This window comes from Mauremys mutica, chromosome 5 (genome assembly GCF_020497125.1).
Source record: "Mauremys mutica isolate MM-2020 ecotype Southern chromosome 5, ASM2049712v1, whole genome shotgun sequence".
In the NCBI taxonomy this organism is placed as follows: domain Eukaryota; kingdom Metazoa; phylum Chordata; order Testudines; family Geoemydidae; genus Mauremys; species Mauremys mutica.
In genome coordinates, this window is record NC_059076.1 from 62,868,206 (window position 1) to 62,884,443 (window position 16,238).

At 37.0% G+C, this 16,238-nt stretch overlaps 1 protein-coding gene across 4 annotated transcripts in view; it reads right to left on the reverse strand.

Moving 5' to 3' along the window:
* Window positions 1–16,238, reverse strand: part of FBXW7 (F-box and WD repeat domain containing 7) — a 278,082-nt gene that overhangs the window by 81,789 nt on the left and 180,055 nt on the right. The gene's annotated exons all lie outside the window — the stretch shown is intronic.

Genomic DNA, 16,238 nt, shown 5'->3' on the forward strand with positions numbered 1-16,238 from the left:
AAGTCACCATGTCTTTTTATTCCTGCATTCTTTATTACTTCATCACACAAGTGGGGGGACAATGCTACGGTAGCCCAGAAAGGCTGGGGGAAGAACGGAATCAACAGGTGGGGTTGTTACAGGAGCACCCCCTGTGAATAGCATACATATCATAGTTTCTGCAGGATCTGACACAGAGCAGCTGTGCTCTCTGGTTCTATGATACAGTGGTTCTCTAGTACACTTACCTATATTCTAGGCAGGACTGATTCTATTTTTAGATACCAAAAAGGAGGGATTGACTCAGGGAGTCATTCCCAATTTTGGCTTTTGCGCCCCTGGCTAAGAGCAGCCAGGGGCACTTATGACAGCAGCAAATGGTACAAAAGGACTGGTAGCCATAATCATCCTCACCAGTTCCAATTTATGGAAGGGTTTGGATGGTGCAGTATGACTGGTAACCATCTCTGCTGTCATGCAAAAGCAAAAGCATGCTTCTGTGTAGCGCTGCTGAATCGCCTCTGTGAGCGGCATCTAGTACACATACGGTGACAGTCACAAAAGGCAAAACAAGCTCCATGATTGCCATGCTATGGCATCTGCCAGGGCAATCCAGGGGAAAAAGGCGCGAAATGCTTGTCTGCCGTTGCTTTCCCAGAGGAAGGAGTGAGTAACGACATTTACCCAGAACCACCCGCGACAATGATTTTTGCCCCATCAGGCACTGGGATCTCAACCCGGAAGTTCCAAGGGGCGGGGGAGGCTGCGGGAACTATGGGATAGCTACGGAATAGCTACCCACAGTGCAACGCTCCAGAATCCGACGCTAGCCTCGGACCGCGGACGCACACCACCGAATTAATGTGTTTAGTGTGGCCGCGCGCACTCGATTTTATAAAATCTGTTTTACAAAACCGGTTTATGCAAATTCGGAATAGTCCCGTAGTGTAGACGTACCCTCAGTCTTCAACATCAGTTCTGTCAACATCATTTTAAACAGGATCACTACTGAAATCAATTAAAGGAAAGGTCTTTTGGGTCAATCTTTCTACATATTATAGCTCAAACTGGGCAACAACATTGTTTGCATTCCAATAATCTTCTCTTTAAAGTGATCAAAGTGCTTTACAAAACTCCACAAAATAAATCTGAGTAAATAGGCAAAGTATCCCCCTTTTACAGAGGGAGAAACTAAGACAGAAAGGCTTGGCCTGGATCACACTATTCCATGGCTGACCTAGGATTATAACCCATTTTCTGACTATAAATCATTGGCTTTAATTACTAACGTTTTTTACCTCTCTGCAGGACCAGAGCCTACAAATCCAGAAGAATGCCTCAATATTTTTATTTACAGAACCAAATATGTGCTGAAAAATGTATATAAAGGTAGACTTCTTGGGATGATTTGTGTAAGTGTAAAAATACTACATCTAGAATTAAATCTTTTGCAACAATAAAGAAAAATCGTTACATTCTTATAGTATCTTCAAACATTTTTCTTAAAGTGGCCCTGAACATGAACACAAAATGTATGTTCTTTACAGTGGTAACAAAATTTCAGGGAATCCTGAAGGAAATGAACAATTGCAAGAAAAAGAGTCAGGATAGTATCTAACGTTTTTCCAAACAGCCCATTTGTCACTTTCATGTATGCGGGTTAATTAATATTCTATAAAGGTCTTCAAAAAGCTGAATACCTCTCAAACTCTGAATTCATGGGGCTGACCTCAGACTTTCTCAAAATGATTTTTAATGCAGTCTGTTATCAGCAAAACCCGTTCAAACACATGCCCCATCTGCCAGTACCCCGTTTGCAAAAGAGCTTCTTCTACTTGCAGACAGTGCAGCTTCTGCCTGTTTCCTTCTCTCCTCTAAATACCAGCTGTATGGTAATGAGCACAAACAGCTGAAAAATAGTGCACAGTAACAAAGCTGGTACGAAATGGGCAGAACAACGCTTCCACTCAATGAAGCAGTTGCAGCATGAGTTTAGCAGATTAGCTATTGAACTGAGGTGGGGGGAGGTGTGGAAAAAATGTAAAGGTTCTGCATAGATAGCCAAGGAATGAAGAGAGTCCAAAAGGGGTATACAAACTACCAAAGAAAAGCCTAAATTCTAAAGTACTTTTGTTACACTGCGTGAACCAATTCTTCAGATTTTCTAAGGCTTATTCCTTGTATACTAATGATATGCCAAGTGCCATTCTGATCAGTTGCAAGTTCAGTTAGTTTTCAAAGAAGGCAAATTGTTAATGAAAGTTTTCTATTCATTAACAAATGTCTTCTTGAGCTGCAGGTTGGGGGGAGGGAAAGGCCTTAGGAACAAAAATACATTATTTCTCTTATCTAAGTTTCTGCTACTTTTACCAAGTGTGAACAACAAGTACCACATTATTTATTATGTTTTTACATAGTACTCACAGAGTAAGAGTTTTGTTGTAAAGCAAGTTTTTACAAGATGTTGACAACATACAAGTTAATATTTCAGTGTCCAGACTACCATTTTATCTCTGGGGATATAAGGCCCACTGGGCTTGATTTAAAATAAAATAAAATAAAATAAAATAAAATAAAAATTGTGGATAACTGCATCTATTTTTCAGTAATTGGTATGAGTACAATATGTCTGCAGTTGAGCAGCTGCATATGCAAATAGCCTGGTAGACATTTAACTGGCCATTTGCATACCAGCATGACAACTGAACATGCATTTTTGCACTCTCAGTTACATGCACCTAATTTTGAAAATCAGGCGCTTGGCAAATGTGAAAAAAAATCTGTGTCCCCTCTCCCCACTTCCGACTTGTAAGTTACCTGAGGCCAGCTCTGCACTACGGACCTCTGCTAGCACAGTTACGTCTGGAGGCATAATCCTGGACAGATATAACTGTCTGGTAGAAGCCCATAGTGTCAACACAGTTATACTGGCAAAACTGCACTTTTCCCAATGTAACTCATTTTGTTCATGAAAGAGTGGTTTTACGATGCCAGTATAAAGTACAGCTTTGATAGCTGAGCATGTCCACACAAGGAATGTTCTGCCAGTGTAGCACACAGGATTCTTATACCAGTAAAACTTTACTTGTGGTAGACAGAGCCTTAGATGCATCATGAACATCAAGTGCCACTTTCCCTGTTTTTTTCCTGGACACTTAGGGGCCGACTCCCTGGGTGCTCCGGGGCTGGAGCACCCATGGCAAAAAAAAAAATAGTTCACTTAGTACCCAACAGCCACCCGTCAAACAGCTGTTCTGCAGCAGGAGGCAAGGGGGGGGAGGGGGAAGGAGCAGAGCGGAGGTGGGAAGAAGTGGAGTGAGAGTGGAGTGTACTCAGGGGAGGAAGTGGAGCAGGGGTGGGAAGAGGTGGGGCGGGGCCTCAGGGTGGAATAGGGGTGGAGCACCCACCTGGAAGGAAGAACATCGGCACCTATGCGCCTGGAGGACTAGAATGGGAGTTTTCTTAGCTGTGAATTGATAGGGGACAGGGCTGACTCTCTTCAAAGGGTGTGTGTTAAAAAGGTATTCATAAAAAATCCACAACTTTTAAACAGAGTAACTAAAAAACTCTCCCTGTATCAGCTTCTCAGCTTTCTTTGGTCTCTTGTGATAACATAATCCCACTATTTTTCAGACTTCCAAAAAGTCCTCCTAGAACAGAGAGCTCAAGACTTAGTTTTCCCCAAAATGGGATGGGAAAAATCATCACCTTCACTACCCTTAAGATCTTCTTTACACATAATAAAGCAGGGGGGAAAACCCCAATTTATACTCTTGTGAGCTTTACTGACTCAGACAGGGCATGTGTATAAAAGGTGGTTGTGCTACTGGCTCCAAATAACCAGGGATCTTAGAATAAACAGAAGACAAGGAGAAAGCAATTTTCTCAGAGAGCCAAAAACATTGTCATTGACTACACACAGGCATATTTGTGAGTGATGGAATTAATTCTTGTTGCTTGTGCACTACTGAAGCTTACTTGAACCTCAGTACGTGCTTCCACTCTAATTTCAAGCTTTCATGTAGACTCCATTCATTGAATAAGTTAACAATAAGTTGTGTCTTTGCTGGAGTATTTTGGCATACAGAATATTACTAAGATGTTAAGGACTGTGTATCACAGATATTGCTATTTATTCTTGCAATCTTAAAATTTCTTCTTCTGAAATTTCTGTTTAACATGAACTACCATAAAAACCACTTTGCCAAAATGATTTTAATCATAAACGATAACTTCACAATGAAACGGGGGTTCAGTAATCTTTACTGTGGAAAAAATTAAATACATCTATTTCAATCTACTTTGGGGTTCTTTATGCATCAAATATATATTTCTCATACTTTCTGAAGTTCTTGGGATGCTGAAAAAATCCACTAAAGCCCCAAATTGTACATCGGTGGCATCATTTAGGCTACTGGTCATGGTTTGCTTTTCTTATTTCCCCAGAAGGAAGCCTGAGATTCTCATTAGTGTCATTCACCTTTACAGATTAAGGCCCCATTCTCATGCAGGGGATGCCTGTACGAGGGCATAATCATTTTACATACAGAACTCTATTGTCTTCAGTGTGCACTAATTTGAATGATCAGTGTCAAAAATAATTTTACTACTTACAAATAAAATTAGACACTCACTAAAAAGTGTCTAAATGGCTTGCAAAGAACAGCCATTACATTCAAAAGTGAGATAGTATATAAGAAAAAGCCCACTGCAGAAAAAGGTACAATTACAGCTAAAATTCTTGAAATTACAGTAAATAGCTAGTTGAAACTTAAAAATCCCCATTACTGGATCATTTGGGCTGACCAACTGAAACAGTGCTAGAAAAAAAATCTTAAGAGTGAATTTCAGCAAATGGAGGATTATCAGAAATGAACAGCAATTCAGACAATGCATCCTAAGATCAGATCTATTGTAATAATGTGGTTTTATCTGATGGAGATACAGTGCCTGCTTTGGATACCTACCTGAACAAGTTAAAGAATTCTACTTCAGCAATTCTTACCCATCAGTAAATGTTTCAGAACAGCGGGGATCTCAGGTATACAGATGCACTGTTTACAATTAAAATCACAAATGTACCCCTCTCAAATATATTTCAGTATGTAAAAGTTAAAATAAAAATTCAGTCAATGCTTGTATTTTTATGCCCTTTTTTAATCAAATGCATGATCCCAATATGTCAGTATTTTGCAAATTCACCCTATTTGCTAACTAGATTATAAGGACCTTCCAATGTTAGGAGCCTCTGACATGGTATTTGCTTATTAAAATACTGTAAAATTATCATTTAAAAAAAATCAATATCCTGGTCCAACTACTTCCTCCACAGAAATGAACATTTTACTTCTCTAGTGAATCTGCCTTTCCCATATCTTTTCTCTTTTTTGGGAGGGAAATTGGGGAAGAGCATGAGGTAAGCATACATAGATATGGAGCATTCCTAAATGTGTGTCATGCTTATCCATTCTAATCTTTCTTTTGTGCTTATTTTTTAAATAACCTGTAAACATGTCCATACACACTGTATACACATTTTTGTTGTAAACAAGGCCTATTTTCTCTTTAAACATTTATAATAAAAATAAATATTAAATGAGATTTAAAAAAAGATTTTACTCCACTTTAGGTGCTGAGTGTTAGTTGCATTATATGAATATTGTTAATCACAAGCATTCTTCAGTCCAAACTTGGGGGGTGGAACTTAACAAAAGGACCTTTGATTTAAGCAGAGTTGTTTCATTTTCATATTGTTCCCATTCTCCAGATCAATTTGGTATAAACAGGAGATGTTTCCATTTTTTTGCGGATGATCAGAAGGAGATCAGTTTTACTACCACACTCTGCACTTCGAGCAACATTCAGGAGCAAACTGTGAATTATGTAAAAAAAAGATTTTTTTGGCCTTTTGATTATATTAGTACTGGAGTACTCCTTTCACCTAAAAATATTAACCATAGTTCTTGGGGAAGTAGTGCATTTATGCATTTATGTACAATAGATAAAATAATTACATTTTAACTTCTTATCTTTCAGAATCTACTAAGGAGATGAAAACAGAAAAGATTTATAGACAGTACTATACTGCCCCTACATGTTCACAACAGAAACAGCAGTACAATTTGCTGGTTTCCCAAAGACATAACTGACAAATTTCAGTTTAGCACTGTTACAGAATATTTTGAAATTAGTTAAATCTCATGTTTTATTTTGTACTCTCATGCATACATAAAACAAAAATAGCACTATAAAAGAAGATTAGGAACACACTGAAATCTTCAGCATATTGGGAACTACAGCCATTAAATGTGAACATTTTCATCTGATTGGACAAATGTTGTAATTCCTCTTAAATGACCAAATATTCTAAATTACAGTTAGTAACAGTTAGTAACAATATAGGCCAATTACTCTTTTATATAAAAATATACAAAATGGGATGTATCAGTGGTGTTGCACAAAGATAAGAATGTAACTCCTGAACTACAAACTGCATTATCATCCCCTCTCATTGTTAAAGTCACTGATCTATCTATAGTTTAGTATAGTCTACTTCACTCCCTGTGTACTCCTTACATTTAAATAATACTGCAGACATGAATTAAAGCTCTCCAACATGCAATTTCTCTTAAGTTAGTCAATTTTCATCTAGCACTCCATTATTTAATAGTCAGAACAAGTCTCGAGTTATCAATATAAATGACCTGGACGTACACTTATCACCTCAGGCAAAAATCTTACAGCTGAGCATCAGCCTTAAATGCCACATTGCAACTTTTTTTATCCTTAAACATTTTTCTCTATTATATACAAGGACCTACACAAATCATCTTGTCAGGTCAGAAACCATGTTTCCCCCGTCTTCCTATAACAACCTAAGTTTCTGCTACATGTTGCTGTTTTATTGGACTTAAACTGTAGTAGATGAGGGGTATCACATACAGATTTGACAGTTGGGACAAGTGGGCATCTGTATGTCTTAAGATTGAAATAGGCAGTTGAAATCAGCTGCATTTGGTAAAAAACATGGGTAGAGCAGGGAGAACACGTTTTTTCAGTTCGCTGGCAGTTCCAAAATAATTTTTAAAAAAAATCGATTTGAGTCAAACTGAATCCAAACACTGGTGGCGGGAAAAAGTGTGGGTGAATAAAAAAAATCCAGTTTGGGTCAAACAAAACATGTTCCTTTCAAATTGAAATGCATTTTTCCAGTTGGCAGCAGGAGGACTCCTCCCCCCTTATAATCTGGGTTAGAGCATGCACCTGGAATGTGAGAGATCCAGGCTCAGTTCAATTATGACTACAAAAATATGGATTTTTTTTAATAAGAGTTGTGGCAACTGAGTTTATTAAATGTAATACATTTCCTCTTGTCATGATTTTCTTCTCCTTTTTTCTTGCACACTGAATTATTTCCAAGTACAAGACAGCCATGGCAGTAGGAAATGTATTACATTTAATAAACTTAATGGTCACAGCAATCCATGTTTTGTATAGGCATATGCATGCATATATAGTACAGTTAACATTTATATCCACAATACCTCATATTTATGGTATGGTAAATCTTTTCCTTTTTTTAGGAAATATATTACTTATTCATGTTCATAAAAGGTATGTTTTTTAAATTTATTCAGATAAACTATAATGTATTTCCAACTCTAGACGTTTACCTCTGCAGAAAAGCTGCAAACACAGAAATTCAAGAAGAGATTTCTCCTTTTTTACTTAGGGTTCAATGCCAGTAAAGCTTTTAGGGCTTTTCTGGATATTGATTTCTGCAGAGAAGATCTATCATTACAGAATGGGAGGATTTTCCCCTTGGTCATATTTTTTAAATAATTTTAGCCTATAATTTATGTTTCCCCATCTCGGCCATATCATGCTGGGTATTATGATTCTCTTATCTGAGTGACAGGCAGAAGTATTGTACCAAAGATTTTTTTTTTTTAATCACAAGGAGCTGTAGGTCCTACCTTGTGTCTCCTGGTTTATGCAGAATTAACTTCAGTACTGTTCAAGAACAGAAAATAACTTTACCAAGTAAAAACACAAGAACATGGTGTAAGATACCTGCAGCCCCCACTCCTAATAAAAACAGCACCCTTTCATCCTCTCTTCCTTCCTTCTGCAAGAATGATGAACACTTTACACTATGAACAATATAACCCAGAAGGGTTGTTACAGACTGGTTCATCAGAAAGCAGAAATATCATTCACTGGTAATGTTTTTATTTTTATGGTAAGATTTTTCCAATTTGTAACTATATGAATCAAGCAGTTCTGGGAACTGGGTGGATGGGGAAAGAATTATTCAGACAAAACCAGTATTCAGCACTCTACAACCAAAATCCGTGGCTCCTGAAATGTAGGCATTAAACCAGCAATAACTGGTGAAACCACGTAGGATACAAACATTAACTGGGAGGCTTAAAAATCACCGTTGAAAAACTTTTAAGCCTCTCCCTGGAGCATGTTCTTCTTCCATCGGAAGACAAGATACCTTACAGAACATCTGAGAAGTGGGCTTGAAGAACAGAGCTGAAGCTCACTGACACTCCTTGCAGAAATGATGGTTACTACAAACAGAATTTTATTGGTCAGAAATTTAGGGACACAGATTTTTAGGTCTCAAAAGAGCTTTGCAGAAGCCACTGACAATCTATTTGTATGCATAGTAGTTGTAGCCGTGTTGGTCCTAGGATATCAGAAAGACAATTTGTAGACTCTCAGGGAGCAAACTGAGCATATGACACAGGAATGATGGAATAATGATGACACTAAAAAGAAAAAAAAATTCTATTTACCATAATATGCTACCTAATGCCTGATCATGCAGGAATATTAAGTATTCAGAAGAAAGGATTCTTCACTGAAAGTTTAGCTCACGATACATTAGACTAACACAGATGGGCATCTTCAGACTGAGATGAAGGGCTACCAAGAGAGAAGGGAGCAGAATAAATAAAAGAGGGACGACTGGGAATGGGTGGAAGGAGCTAGTGTCTGTCTATGGATACCTGAATCAGATCTGCAAACCAGGCCTGTTGAGGAGAATATAAAAGATGATAATGGCATATTGTTCTTGCCCATTTAAATCTGGCAAATCACCTTGGGTAGAAGTGGTACCAATGCAGCCACACACGAGACCGGTGTTTCATGTTATTGCAAAGTTGTTCACATAACTGGCTTGTTATAAAGTCTATACAAGTTCAGGAGTGGCTGCAACTTCATGAATTACAGGGCTTGAACCTGAACAGATGGAACACCCAGTGCTCCAGCAGATATACTGGAGATGTGAAGTGAACCAAATAAGATTGTTTAAACATCTAAGTTACTATTCAAGGTTCACATTCATCAAAAGGCTTTCCAAAAAAATCATCTTGAAAATTATTTAATAGAATTGAAGAAAGCAGTTCCATTTTTTTAAAGCTATCTTTAGGGACTAGGTTGGTAGGTGGAGTTCTTAATTCAAAAGGAGCTTATGATGCTAGACCATGCAGCAGACCCATACTTACAACATTGGTCTCTAGAGATTGCTGCTTATTTGTGTTATGTCACTTATAGGCAACTGCTATCCTCAGACTAACCACCACAAATTTGAAAGGAATTTTTCTTTAAGAACAAAACAAAACAAAAAAGACAGTTCAGTTTGTAGGCTAATAAAGAAAAACTGCTAAATTAAAATTAAGTCTGTTTGCAATAGTGAAAAGAAAAATGGGTACAATGAACAAATGAAGAGTTATTGATTGCACCTGCTGAATATGAGAATCAGTCTAGTATGACTGATCAGCATCTGCAAAAGCCTCCAATTCTTGTTTCTCAGAATAAAGGGAAGTCAAAATAGAGGAAGGAGACAAAGCAGAAAATGTATATGCAAAATTGAAACGAAGTTTGCACTCTCTTTTGATAAAAATCTCTGACTAGCCAAAAGATATCTAAATAAATAAAATACACACTATAAGTGAATTCAAAACGCTCAGTGAAAAGTCTGCAATCTGGCCCATTTCAGAATATTTTTCTAGAGCAGTTTATCTGGCTAGAAAACAGAGAAATATAAATGATAATACATCTATTTTTTAAAAACAAAACAAATATTCCAATTAAGGTCAATCATCTTTCAGTAATGTGAAAACGTAGGTTCTTTAAACGTTTTCATGGCCTCTCAGAGTTGCATACACTGTATCTGGGTAAACCTCACTAAATGATATTTTTAGTTAACTGTCACTGAATACTCTTCACTACATTACCAGGCTTTGGCAACTAAGAATACATAATATTTCTGTTTAAACTGCTATCAAGCCAGTGGTTACTAACAATATTTTGAATTATCACAGCTTAGTGCAATGTTTTGACTGCTCGTATCGGACAATATGGTTTATTGTTCCAAAGCAGGTAAAATCCACAAGAACCCCTATTTTACAAAAATATAAGTTACTAGCAGCTGAGCAAACAGTATGGTTTTCAAATATAGTATTGTCTGGTGTGTGTGCTATGAAATTCAAAGTTAAAAGACTAGAGATTGCAGTATGACTACGAACATACTAAAATATTTAGCTAACTTTGCCTTCTGGAACTTTTTTTTTTTCTTTTTAAGACCAAAAATATTTCAAGATCACTATTTCTGACAAACTGGACTATACAGCCATATACATTTTATTGTAGAGAAAAATAAAGTTTACCATTAAAAAACAGGGTTGATATTTGGTACTGCACCTCTAGGAGGTGCTGCACAGAACTCAGGCTCAAAGGGAGGTAGGTGATTTTAACCCATCCTGATTCTCAGCTACTTTGAGGGGGACAGCACAAGAAAGACATTTCTAGGGGCCAATCTAAGTTTTGGCAACTGTCCACACAGTACAAACTGGTATCTTTATTGCGCTGTCTCTCCATCCCAACATACCCATTCTCTCCCTGTCACGCTCTCTACAACAGGGCTTGTCTGAGGCTCACTGGACTGTAGCCCTACAGCCAACTTTCACACTGCCAGCACAAAGGGAATTCTCCCCCAACCAGAACCAGGATTTTTAGAGTCTCTTATCTCAAGTAACAGTGCTAGAGCAGGGTAAAGATCTCACCCCAGGTATACTGATAAACATTTTTCTTTTTCATTCATCCACAAAATTGTACATGATGAAAACGTAAAGAGAAATTTGTCATCAAAGAGAAGCATTTTTTAACATCACTTAGTAGTGAAATGTCACAAATTGCTAAACTTCAAAAATGAGGATCACTTGGCTCATCTGTTACGCTCAAAATGTTGATACGCTATTAACATATGCCTTAGCAAATCCTTCAGTGTTACAACAGATTCAATATATTTATGCTAGTTACCATAGATATGGTTAAAAAAATCATATACTGTAATTCTTTCTTTGAATGCATCTCATTAAATCTGTGGGAAATTTCATATATTCTATAGTAGAGTCTGATTATCACAATTTCCAACATGGAACATTAGCCACATGATTTATTAGATTAGGTGAAAGTTATACACATACATACGCATGCATGCATACAATACAAAGCAATGGAGTAAGAATGGAAAAATTAGGTGTGGCTTTTACCTAATTATGGACACCAAATTGGCACCCTACCCCAAAATAATGTATTTTCTATTAATAAATTGAGACAAGTTGCAAACCCATGAACACAATTTACATGATTCACAGTAACAGGAAAGGACAGGACTGAGGGGCACCTCAAGGGCAATAGGCAACATCAAACAGTTGCTGAGCTGGTGTTCCCATACATAATATTGACTTCACTATGCTACTGTTGCCCTGACATTGTATACATATACTGTATATAATAATCAGGTTTACCACAGACAACTTATAGCTCCTCCATTGAGATCAGGGGAGATGAACTCATTTTTGGTGAACTTTTATAAGTAACAGTTCCCAACTTCATATATTATTTTATAAACAGTGGCATTAAGAGTATCAAAACCATTCTCCCAATTCTCTCTCAACTCTCTGTCCCAAAAGGAATCATTCCACATTAAGCACTGACAGCTAAATTCAAGCTACCTCATCTGAATATGCATAAGCAGAAAAAAGAGACGATCATAAGGGAACCAAGACATCTGTTTTAAAATAAGGAGAATAAAACCTGACAAATAGTTGTGTTACAGTTGTTTTGGTGACCTTACCTGTGCGTTGGCATGCTTTAATTTTTTTTTCTACATATGTATATAAGTTTTTGTAACAATGCCTATCGCTGAAGAATTTTATTTTTTTAGGTGTATCCTTAGCTTTGAAATAACTCTTGCATTTGTGAAAATTACAATTTTAAAAGGTTTATCCCTTTAAGTAACACAATTATTTACAACCTTAAATCTAGGCTAACAAAAGGATTTTGAATGGGAATGACGGTTTATATATTGGTGATATCGATAAGTAATAACTGAGTAACTACAATCAGTCCAGCTTTGATTTTTCTTACTGCAAGGAAGACATGAAATGTGTTCAAATAAACAGTTGCTGAGATAATAGCTCAACTGTCCACCACATAAAAGTACAATGAAAGACTGGGTTTGGGGGGTTTTTTATGTGGGAAATGAAATGCTCAGATAAAAAATGCTTTTTTGCTGTATTCTTGTTTGATCTTAATGATCGAGAAACTAATCATCTGTATTGTTCATTTTGCCTTATGAAGGTAAAATAATCTAAGGTACACATAAACCTTTGCTGCCAAAGAGTGGGTGTTTCTCTAACCTTTTACTTTACTTGTGAAACACTGACACCAAGTCAGAATGTTGGAAATCTAGCTGCCGTTGCTCAGTACTATACCCACTCATCTTCTGTGCTGTTTTATGTCAGCCTCACTTTCTATGTGCCTATTCATTCACAGCCAATGAAGCAATGTTCTATCTATGACACAAATCTCTGATTGGAGTAGCAGTGCCTAGCTTTCTCCATCTTGTGATAACTATAATGTTGCTAAATATTCTTTGAATCTGAAGCATCCACCAGAGCGGCAGGAAATGCCATCTCCCTCAAGCAACCTTTGTGAAGTGAGTAATCACTGCCAAAGACCACACAGGGAGCAGCTCAAGTTTTATTTCTAGATTAAGCAAACCACTTGTGATATACCGCTGAATCACCCACAACATTCCTTTTAAGAACTATATCAAAAAGTCTTGTCCATTTGTAAATTGCATTTTGGGTGTGGTGAGCGTCAGTTATGTGGCACTTCTTATTATCACAGAATTAAAGACACTTGAAATCTGAGATCAAACTTTCCCATTCATAAATTAACAGGAACGATACATTGCATTTGAAAATGCTGAGCTAACTAAAAGTCCATTTCAGAGATTTAATTAAGCAAGTGCCCTCATACTCTCCTTTACCCAAAATCCAGCGATACTTAAGTGTCAGTATTTCAAAAGATATTTTCCTATTCTGCCTATTTATCAGCTTAGAATTTAGCACTGATCTGTTGCTGCTTAATTCAAATACAGAGTTTCCTAAAATCTACCCATGGCCATAAAAATGTAAACGTGCAGTTTCCTTACGAATTCTAACATTAAAAAGCTGAAAAAGCATTTCTCCACACAAAGTATGAAGTGCTGATGCAGTCAACTCTGAGGATTTTTACCAAACATTTTCAGAACTAAAAAAGCTCTACTATTGAGGAAATACAATTTACTGAGTTTCCAAAACAATATAATTGCCTATACAACTATAGTTTTTGCTGTTCTAAGTGAACAAAAATTGTATCGAGACAACCAAATGGATACAAGTAATTTCAGCTGATTGCTTTATTATGCTAGTATCTGCCAAGTCGGTTACCCATGGTCCTTGATAAAAAGTAAGGGTTTCTATTAAGTTATAACAGTGATGATAATAGAAAAAAATGAACAAAATTACATTCTTGTTAAATCTGAGATCACATATACTACAAGAAAAACAATGCTGATGCAACAATTAGGAAAAGCTAATGTACCCATTGCTGTCTCAGAGGCAGGGGAACTACGGCTCCTTTATGTGCTCACGGGAGTTCAGGTTTCTCATGGTTTGGGTTCGGAGATGGAACAGAAGAAGTATCATCCTAGCTGATCGGGTGGTTAGAGGGGAACTGAGAGCCCATTGGCTCCCACATACCTGAGATGGGGTCACATAAGCCCTTTCTCCCTGGCTGGAGTGCATTACGTACCCAGGGCAGGGGATCCAACCCTCCCAACCCTGAGATTAGAGCAGGACTGGTGTCTGCTGTGCCTGTGGACATTGTGCTAGTTACCTTTTTTGGGACTGAGGAGGAATTTTTTGCTCACTTCCAGATTGGCCAGGGTAAGATGTTTTTTTTTCACCTTCCCCCAGCAGCTCAAGAATTTAGTTGGATAGGTCAGCAGGTAAGATTCAAATTGTCCCAACTTAGCAGGTTGAAGGTGTCCAGTGCAGATACTTGTTCCACTGCAGGTGGGGAGGGTGGCGTTTCCCTGATAAATTTGAATTGGATACAGACTTAAAGGAAGGTATCCCTCAAAAAAGCCAGGGAACGGAGTTGGGGCTACTAGACAATCCCTTTTTCCTTAACCCTCATATAAGACTGGGAACAGGTGTGGAAAGTTGAGGGGCTGATGGCAAACCTTCCAACAAATAGGACAGTTTAGGGATGACCAGCACTTTCCAGATGAGGTAAGTTAGCAGATAGGCATCCTAAAAAAAAAAAAAAAAAAAAAAAACTTTTCCATGTTCTCTGTCCTCCTTCCTCCATATCCGGGACAAAAACTCTATGTTAAAGCTGACCTGGAAAGGGGGAGGAGAGTGGTAATTTATAATGTATCAAAAAGGCCTGAAATGTTTTTTTCCTTCTGCTTTTACATATACATTACAAATTCTGGTTCTCTCTCAGTTGGAAAAGTCTGCTGACTGAAAAGTTACTGTAAAGATGATATAAGGAGGAAGAGAAAAAGTCCCAAGAAGGGATTTTTAGTACAAACTTTCTCTATACCAGAGAAGTTAATCTAAATCAATTTAAAACTCCATCTATTTAAAGTGGTACAAACTGCTTAACGAATAAACCCTGAAACAGTTAAATAAGGCCTTACAGCTTATCTACACATAATTTTTGTACCTCTTTCAATAGATCTGTTTAGAAACAGAGATTAAGCAGTACAGCCCCCTAGTGGGGACATGGTTATACCAGTATAACGGGGTTTATCTCCATAATCCGCTGAAAGCTATAAGCACATTTTGTAAATCAAAACAAAACAAAAATGGTATTCTGGCAGAAATGGATATTTTGACATGAGTGTCTTTTTCTGTATTCTGAAGAAAAAAAATGTATATAGTATTAGATACCAAGATGTTTGAGAGTGCATGCAAATATGTTGTGACATCACTTTTGAATACCGTCCTCATGGGGGGGCAGAAGGGGGGGGCAAAAAATGAAACAACTATTAGTTTTAATACTGCATGTTCTTGAATGCTAACTACTTTATCTAGTAAGAAAATACAGAATAATATTTCCTAAGTGATGTCAATGCAATTTAAAAGTTTGGAAAGATTGATTTTAGTATATTTGTACACAACCACTACAGTTCTTTCTGAAACACAGTGGTTTGTCATACATACTAAGTTTTTAATAGGACAGCAGCTTTGTGATCTTCGTCATTACATACTTTGGACTGCCACACCCAATATTTGACATATTTGTACTGTTCAAAGGGAGTGTATATTTTTATGCCTTCTCTATTGTAACTCTCACTGATCTGGTGTTCTCAATGTATAATGCTGAGCTAATTTAAAGAATAAAGCAGTTGGGCAGTGCATTCCTAAAGCACAAGAGATACGGAGGCTGTCAATTCCATATTAGGAAAATGATGACTTTAATGAGAGCTCTGATTTTGTTAGCTGTTATAGATAATTACATTTATTTCTCCATCAGTAAGTTTTAAAAAAATGAAATTAGAAAGTACTTCATAACAATTCACCACTTCATATTGTAGAATAGCTTATCAAAGTCTTAATGTTTCCATTTACATATTTTCTCAGCAAGATAAACATGAGTTCTTTATAAAGACAGTTATAAACCTGGCACTGTTTAAATTTTCATAATTTTGATTTAAGTTTATTTTGATTTTGAAGGCAAAATACAACTAGAATTTAACATCAAAAAGACAGAGTACTTGGAAATAAAACTGAGAAAACTGTACTGGGAAATAGCTTTATATAGGCCAATAGTTTTCTCACTTTAATTTTCAAGAACTCTGCCTTTTGAGGTTATGTTACAGTTGTGTTTTGCCTTCAGGA